The sequence below is a fragment of the Oncorhynchus clarkii genome, chromosome 23 (genome assembly GCF_045791955.1).
Source record: "Oncorhynchus clarkii lewisi isolate Uvic-CL-2024 chromosome 23, UVic_Ocla_1.0, whole genome shotgun sequence".
NCBI classification, from domain to species: domain Eukaryota; kingdom Metazoa; phylum Chordata; class Actinopteri; order Salmoniformes; family Salmonidae; genus Oncorhynchus; species Oncorhynchus clarkii.
The window spans coordinates 22,432,732-22,441,982 of record NC_092169.1 but is presented as its reverse complement, the minus strand read 5'-3'; positions in this window follow the sequence as shown (position 1 = coordinate 22,441,982).

The window sequence follows — 9,251 nt, the reverse complement described above, 5'->3', positions numbered from 1 at the left end:
TCACCGAAGTGCTGCTCTAGCTTGTGAGAATCGGATACACGTTTTACCTAACAAAACCAAGCGCATTTAAATTGAATGCGATGACATTTTGAGATACCAGAAAATAAAAAAGGTGAGAGGATCCAAAGATTAAGGACTCTAGCCATTGATCAAATTGGCATTTGCATCACTAATCCAGACGGTCGCTATCTAACTTCTCATGTGGGGTTATTGTCCCCAAATAACCCCTCGTCTGAACCTTTAAAACCGTACAGCTCCTTTGACGTCCGCGCATTTTCTTATATGCAAATTAGGATTAGTGGAAAGTGATTTGGAAAAGTTCATTCGAGGGATGTTTTTGGATTACATTTTTAAGCGGGTTCACTGATCAATCAACAAAAATAGCAAACATAGTTTCGGATTTATTTAGGTAGGCATATATTACTAAATTTAGGCCTATATGCGGATATATATTTTTCTGTTCAATTGAGTAATTTCTTCGTATAGGCCATCATAGTCATCTAATTGTTTCATCGGCTTTGGTTATGATGACTACAGGCTATTTTAGTTAAATAATTTATTTTTAATGTATTTATTTTCTATTGTTTAAAATCAAAATAAGTTATATTTAAATGTAAGCCTATAGGAACTAGTCTATTGGCCTACACTTAAAAAATAAAATGCACGATTGTTTTAGGCCTAAACAGGCGGTGCAGCTACAAGCGCCTGGGCCGTCTACAAATCGTTGAGCAAGTGCCTTTTCAGTTGAACGTCATTTTGCTGACTGATTATCTGTGTGTGGCCTAGTCCATGAGCCAGACCCACGCACCAAACGGAACATTTTGAGATTTGATAATGTTACAATCTAAAGTAAGGTAGCCTAATTTAATTTAAGAAAATAAGCATTATGTGAAACTATTAAATGTATGATGCCTATTCTATTTGAATGCAGTATTTCACGGTCATGTAGCATATAAGATTTAAAACAAACTCTAAAGCAGTTGATTTCATTGTGACTATGACCTCATATCACACCCCAATAGCTTTCCAATGTGTGATGAGCAGTCCAACACACCAGACATGAATGAGTCCATGGGCCAGAACGCCATATTTCACATATTTGTCCACTTTGGGTGGCAAAGTCTAATTATGATTTTCATTAAGGTCTATGCATGTCTGTTGGTTATATTATGGTAAAATACCCACGAATCGGAGGTACCTAAATGAGGGTATCACTGCATGTTATGACTCCTATGCAGTTAGTTGGGCCAACAGGATTAAGGGTATGAAATGTAATTTTGTATTATCAGGGAACAATCTTCTCAAACTAAGGAAATTTGATATGTTATTAACTTCATAATTACAACACATACATTCGGGCTCCCGAGTGGCGCAGCGGTCTAAGCCACGGCATCTCAGTGCTAGTGGCGTCACTTCTGATTCGATTCCAGGCTGTATCACAACCGGCCGTGAAATCCCAAAGTGGGATTGAAATATATTTAATAGTGGTTTCTCTTTGTCATTGATCTACACAAAATACTCCATAATGTCAAAGTGAAAAGAAAATTCTACAAATATTTAAAAATTAATACAAATCAAATAACTCAAATATAGTCATTGCAATAGTGTTCAACCCCCTTTGTTTAGGCATGCCTAAATTAGTTCAGGAGTAAACAAATCACATAACAAATCACATAATTAGCAACATGGATTCACTCTGTGTGAAATAATAGGGATTGACATGATTTTTGAATGACTAACCCTTCAAATAAAATAAAATATTATTGGTCATATATGCAAATGTAGCAGATATTATTGGTCATATATGCAAATGTAGCAGATATTATTGGTCATATATGCAAATGTAGCAGATATTATTGGTCATATATGCAAATGTAGCAGATATTATTGGTCATATATGCAAATGTAGCTGATATTATTGTGGGTGCAGCGAAATGCTTGTGTTCCTAGCTCCATCAGTGCAGTAGTATCTAACAATTCACAACAATATACACAATTCTCAAAGTAAAAGAATGGAATTAAGAAACATATAAATATTAGGACGAGCAATGTCGGTGTGGCATTGACTAGAATACAGTATATACATATGAAATTAGTAAAACAGTATGTAAACATTATTAAAGTGACCAGTGACCATGGTGGAACGTGACCATGTCTATGCAGGGTAGCCTAGTGGTTAGAGTGTTGGGCTAGCAGCCGAAAGGTTGTAAGTTCAAATCCCTGAGCTGACAAGATACAAATCTGTCGTTCTGCCCCTGAACAGGCAGTTAACCCACTGTTCCTAGACTGTCATTGAAAATAAGAATTTGTTAACTGACTTGCCCAGTTAAATAAAGGTAAAAAAAAATAATAGGGCAACAGCCTCTAAGGTGCAGGGTTGAGTAACTGGGTGGTAGTCAGACAGTGACTAAGTTCAAGGCAGGGTACTGGGTGGAGGCTGGCTAGTAATGGCTATTTAATAGCCTGTTTCTGTGTTGTGGTTTTGTTTGTGTTTCAGGATGGCTTCCTGAAATTCCCCCAAGCAGCTGGTCGGTCCCATTGCTAATTGGAGCTGACCCCGCCCCCTCGTCAGGATACAGACTCCTTCTCCAGCTATAAAAGTCAGTGTTCCTTTGTAAGAGAGAGAGCTGAGGGTTATATCATATGTTGGTTGTTTCTCAGAGGGAGATGATTAGTGTGTCGGTTGTTAAGCGAGATTTAGTATGTCCTGTGTTGGTTTTTGCTGAGAGAGGTTTTTGTTAAGTACTTTGTAGCCGCTGCTTCTGAGGTATGTGTGTCCCCATAGGAGGCAGTGTTTTTGATTATTGAAATTGTTTACTTACGTTTGTATTCTGTTTTTGTTCCCAGGGGGGCACCTAGGGAACGCGGACATACATAACCCGTAGTATTTACACACTAGGTAAGACCTGGGTGGACCACCCCCTGTATTTTGGTTAGTGCACCAGGTGGTGCTAAGTTAGGTAAGTAGTGGGTAGGCAGGTAAGGTAGGAGAGGGTAAGTTAGGTAAGTAGTGGGTAGGCAGGTAAGATAGGAGAGGGTAAGTTAGGTAAGTAGTGGGTAGGCAGGTAAGGTAGGAGAGGGTAAGTTAGGTACAGTGCCTTGCGAAAGTATTCTTCATACTTCATTCATGATTCTTCACAAAAAAATACAGTTTTATATCTTTATGTTTGAAGCCTGAAATGTGGCAAAAGGTCGCAAAGTTCAAGGGGGCCGAATACTTTCGCAAGGCACTGTAAGTAGTGGGTAGGCAGGTAAGGTAGAAGAGGGTAAGTTAGGTAAGTAGTGGGTAGGCAGGTAAGGTAGGAGAGGGTAAGTTAGGTAAGTAGTGGGTAGGCAGGTAAGATAGGAGAGGGTAAGTTAGGTAAGTAGTGGGTAGGCAGGTAAGGTAGGAGAGGGTAGGTTAGGTAAGTAGTGGGTAGGCAGGTAAGGTAGGAGAGGGGGCTTTGACATTTACTTTCTTTGCTTTGGTTCCATTCAGCCCCTTTTCCCCAAATTTACCATGTGAAGGAATAAATTCCCAGTAAATGGTAAATTCTCTGCTTTTGTCATCCTTACTCGCACGTACAGTCCCATACCTCTTTCACTCCATGGGGAGGTGAGTTGTAGCAGGGTGTTGCGTTCCCTCTTCCTAGAGGCGTACGTAACACCTCCATAGGTACATACAGTGCATTCGGAAAGTGTTCAGACACCTTGACTATTTCCACATTTTGTTACGTTACAGCCTTCTAAAATTGATTAGTTACAGACTTATTCTAAAATCGATTCCATAGTTTTTTCCATCAAGTTACACAATAACCCATAATGATGACTCAAACAGGTTTTTAACATTTTTGCAAATGTATAAAACATTTCAAAGAAATCACATTTACATAAGTATTCAGACCCTTTACTCAGTACTTTTTGAAGCACCTTTGGCAGTGATTACAGCCTTGAGTCTTCTTGGGTATGACACTACAAGCTTGGCACACCTGTATTTGGGGAGTTTCTCCCATTATTCTCTGCAGAGCCTCTCAAGCTCTGTCAGGATGGAGGGGGAATGTTGCTGCAAAGCTACAGTATTTTCAGGTCTCTCCAGAGATGCTCTGGCGGGGCCACTCAAGGACATTCAGAGACTTGTCCCGAAGCCACTCCTGCGTTGCCGTGGCTGTGCTTAGGGTCATTGTCCTGTTACTTTGCTACATTAATCTTTCCCTCGATCCTGACTAGTCTCCGAGTCACTGCCGCTGAAAAACATCCCCACAGCATGATACTGCCACCATCATGCTTCACCGTAGGGATGGTGCCAGGTTTCCTCCAGATGTGCTGCTTGGCATTCAGGCCAAAGAGTTCAGTCTTGTTTAGGTGGCTTTTGGCAAAATCCAAGCGGGCTGTCATGTGCCTTTTACTGAGAAGTGCCTTCAGTCTGGCCACTCTACCATAAAGTCCTGATTGGTGGAGCGCTGCAGAGATGGTTGTCCTTCTGGAAAGTACTCACATCTCCACAGAGGAACTCTGGAGCGCTGTCAAGAGGTACAATTGGGTTCTTGGTCAGCTCCATGACCAAGGCACTTCTCCCCCGATTGCTCAGTTTGGCTGGGCGGCCTGCTCTTTGAAGTCTTGGTGGTTCCAATCTTCTTCCATTTAAGAATTATGGAGGCCACTGTTCTTGGGGACCTTCAATACTGCAGAAATGTTTTGGTACCCTTCCCCAGATCTGTGCCTCGACACAATCCTGTCTCGGAGCTCTACGGACAGTGTGCAAAGCTGTCATTAAGGCAAAGGGTGGCTATTTGAAGAATATAAAATATATTTAGATTTAACACTTTTTTGGTTACTATGTGATTCCATATGTGTTATTTCATAGTTTTGATGTCTTCACTATTATTCTACAATGTAACAAAAATTAAAAACCCTTGAATGAGTAGGTGTTTGGAAACTTTTGACGAGTAGTGTATGTGCACAGAATTTGAGAGAAATAAGATTTTTGTGTGTATGGAAAATATGAGATCTTTATTTCAGCTCATGAAACATGAGACCAAGACTTTACATGCTGCATTTATATTTTTGTTTAGTTACTCCACAATAATGACTGTGAAAATAATTCAAATATACAGAACAAAAATATAAATGCAAAGCCTTATGTTTGGGGCAAATCCAACACAACATATCACTGAGTATTTTCAAGCAAGGTGGAGGCTGCATCATGGTATGGGTTTGCTTGACATTGCAAAGACTGGGAAGTGTTTCAGGATAAAAATAAACAGAATGGAGTTAAGCACAGGCAAAATCCTAGAGGAAAACCTGCTTCAGTCTGCTTTCCAACAGACACTGGGAGACAAATTCACCTTTCAGCAGGACAATAACCTACAACACAAGGACACATTCTACACTGAAGGCACTTACCAAGAAGTCAGTAAATGTTCCTGAGTGGCGAAGTTACAATTTTGAATTAATAAATATGCTTGAAAATCGCTGTGTCACCATGACCATCAACAACTTGACAGATCTTTAATCAATTTGAAAAGAAAAATGGGAAAATATTGCACAATCCAAGTGTGCAAAGCTCTTAGAGACTTACCTAATAAGACTCAATTACTGTTTTTCTTGAACATGTATTGACTCGGGGTGAATACTTATCTAATCAAGGTACATTAGTGTTCATTATACATAACTTTTTAAGAATTGTTTGAATTTAGACATTACATTGTAGATCGTTGACAAAAGGCCCACTTCGTAACACAATAGAATGTGAAGAAATCCAAGGGAGGGGGGGGGGGGGTTGAATACTTCTGATACCCACTGTATTGAAGTATGAAGCAACTGGAATTATGACATCTCAATGGGCACACCTTGGGGGGTCAAATCTGGTCATACATGTATGCATTTTGGGGTATATCGAGCCAGAATGGACAGTATTGGGATGTGCTCTACTATCACATGGTACTAAACCAAATTTCACACAGAACAAGGAGACCCATTGGAGACATTTATTTTTGCTATATAGAGTCATCATCAATTTAGTCTATAATCAGTACAACTCCCAGCAGCCTTTTTTCAAAATGGCCACTATTCACTTCAACAGGGAGGAACTGCATTGATTTTGCATGGGCATAACTGAATAAATGTATTTGTATTTTTTTTATTTCACCTTTATTTAACCAGGTAGGCTAGTTGAGAACAAGTTCTCATTTGCAACTGTGACCTGGCCAAGATAAAGCAAAGCAGTGTGACAAAGACAACAACAGAGTTACACATGGAGTAAACAATAAACAAGCCAATAACACAAACAAGTCAATGACACAGTAGAGAAAATAGATCTATATACAGTGTGTGCAAAAGGCACGAGGAGGTAGGCAATAAATAGGCCATAGGAGCGAATAATTACAATTTAGCAGATTAACACTGGAGTGATAAATGAGCAGATGATGATGTGCAAGTAGAGGTACTCGTGTGCAAAAGAGCAGAAAAGTAAATAAAATAAAAACAGTATGGGGATGAGGTAGGTAGATTGGGTGGGCTATTTACAGATGGACTATGTACAGCTGCAGTGATCGGTTAGCTGCTCAGATAGTTGATGTTTAAAGATGGTGAGGGAAATAAAAGTCTCCAACTCCAGCAATTTTTGCAATTCGTTCCAGTCACTGGCAGCAGAGAACTGGAAGGAAAGGCGGCCAAATGAGGTGTTGGCTTTGGGGATGATCAGTGAGATATACCTGCTGGAACGTGTGCTACGGATGGGTGTTGTTATCGTGACCAGTGAACTGAGATAAGGCGGAGCTTTACCTAGCATAGACTTATAGATGACTTGGAGCCAGTGGGTCTGGCGACGAATATGTAGCGAGGGTCAGTCGACTAGAGCATTGGTGGGTGGTATAAGGTGATTTGGTAACAAAACGGATGGCACTGTGATAGACTGCAGATTGCTGAGTAGAGTGTTGGAAGCCATTTTGTAGATGACATCGCCGAAGTCGAGGATCGGTAGGATAGTCAGTTTTACTAGGGTAAGTTTGGCGGCATGAGTGAAGGAGGCTTTGTTGCGAAATAGAAAGCCGATTCTAGATTTGATTTTAGATTGGAGATGTTTTATATGAGTCTGGAAGGAGAGTTTACAGTCTAGCCAGACATCTAGGTATTTATAGTTGTCCACATATTCTAGGTCGGAACCGTCCAGGGTGGTGATGCTAGTCGGGCTGGCGGGTGCGGTCAGCATTCGGTTGAAAAGCATGCATTTGGTTTTACTAGCGTTTAAGAGCATTTGGAGGCTACGGAAAGAGTGTTGTATGGCATTGAAGCTCGTTTGGAGGTTAGTTAGCACAGTGTCCATGGAAGGGTCAGAAGTATACAGAATGGTGTCGTCTGCGTAGAGGTGGATCAGTGAATCGCCCGCAGCAAGAGCGACATCATTGATATATACAGAGAAAAGAGTTAAAATAATTGGTGTAATAAGACCAATAATGGATTAAAATGTGTTACAATTAGGACAACCTGAAAATATTGTCCAAGTACAGTATGTCAATGATATGTATTTAGCTTAATATTACCAGAATAGTGGTATAAAAAAAGCTGTCAGAATTACTGAGTTTTGGAGTCGTTTCAAATATTACATTAAAACAGTTAGAAAATGTTGTAGAAGAATTCACTGATGTCTATTCATTAAAATGATATGCAATATGATTCTATAAATCGTTTTAACATCAAGAAATGTGATGTGAAACATTGTATATTGCACCTTATGAAATCCCATAGGAATGCATTACATCAAGCAAAGAAGTACAGGTAACCCATTTTTGCAAAATGCCTTCGTAATGAGAGCACAAAACTTCATATAAAGCTAGGAAAAGTCTAAACAATGATGTCCAACTATTGCTGATTTAACCCAGAAAGGAAGAGGCAAAGTGAGGCTTTATTCCGCCCAAAATCTGTCCACGAAAATAAGACCATGAAGTCTTATTTTTGTATGGAGGTCAATGACTGTCAAATTTGGTCAACAAAGAATGTAATTGCTAAATTGCTACATGAGGCTTTTTTCATCAAATATACATTTTGTAATGGTTAGGCTGTTGCGAATGCACTGATATGAGTGGACCAAATGTGCATTCTTGACTTTTTCCACATTTTGTTACGTTACAGTCTTATTCTAAACTGGATTTAAAAAAAATTATCCTCATATCAATCTGGTTCTTGGTCAGGGAGGTGACCAAGAACCCAATGTTCACTCTGACAGAGCTCCAGAGTTCCTCTGTGGAGATGTGAGAACCTTTCAGAAGGACAACCATCTCTGCAGCACTCCACCAATCAGGCCTTTATGGTAGAGTGGCCAGACCGGAGGCTCTCCTCAGTAAAAGGCACATGACAGCCCGCATGGAGTTTCCCAAAAGCCACCTAAACAAGACTGAACTATTTGGCCTGAATTCCACATCTGGAAGAAACCTGGCACCATCCCTACGGTGGAGCATGGTGGTGGCAGTATCATGCTGTGGGGATGTTTTTCAGCAGCAGGGACTGGGAGACTAGTCAGGATCGAGGGAAAGATGAACAGAGCAAAGCACAGAGAGATCCTTGATGAAAACCCGCTCAGGACCTCAGACTGGGGCAAAGGTTATTCTTCCAACAGGACAACGAATCTAAGCACAAAGCCAAGACAACGCAGGAGTGGCTTCGGGACAAGTCTCTGAATGTCTTTGAGATGCCCAGCCAGAGCCCGGACTTGAACCCAATCTAACATCTCTGGAGAGACCTGAAAAAAAATGGCGCCGGAAGAAATGGAAGCAGTTTTACAGGCGCCTAACCAATTGTACTATTATGTCGGTTTTTTTCGCGTTATTTGTAACTTATTTTGTACATAATGAACAATAAATTAGATGAGGTACGATCAAGAATATCCTGCCAACGGGACATAAAAAATTGTAACATCTTATGTTTCACAGAATCGTGGCTGAATGATGACATGGATATTCAGCTAGCAGGATATATGCTGCACCGGCTAGATAGAACAGCACACTCCGGGAAGACGGGGGGGGGGGGGGGGGGGGGGCTCTGTGTATATTTGTAAACAACAGCTGGTGCACGAAATCTAAGGAAGTCTCTAGATTTTGCTCGCCTGAAGTAGAGTATCTTATGATAAACTGTAGACCACACTATTTTCCAAGAGAGTTTTCATCTATACTTTTCGTGGCTGTGTATTTACCACCAAAGACAGATGCTGGCCCTAAGACCGCACTCAGTCAGCTGTATATGGAAAAGAGCAAACAGGAAACCGCTCACCCAGAGTC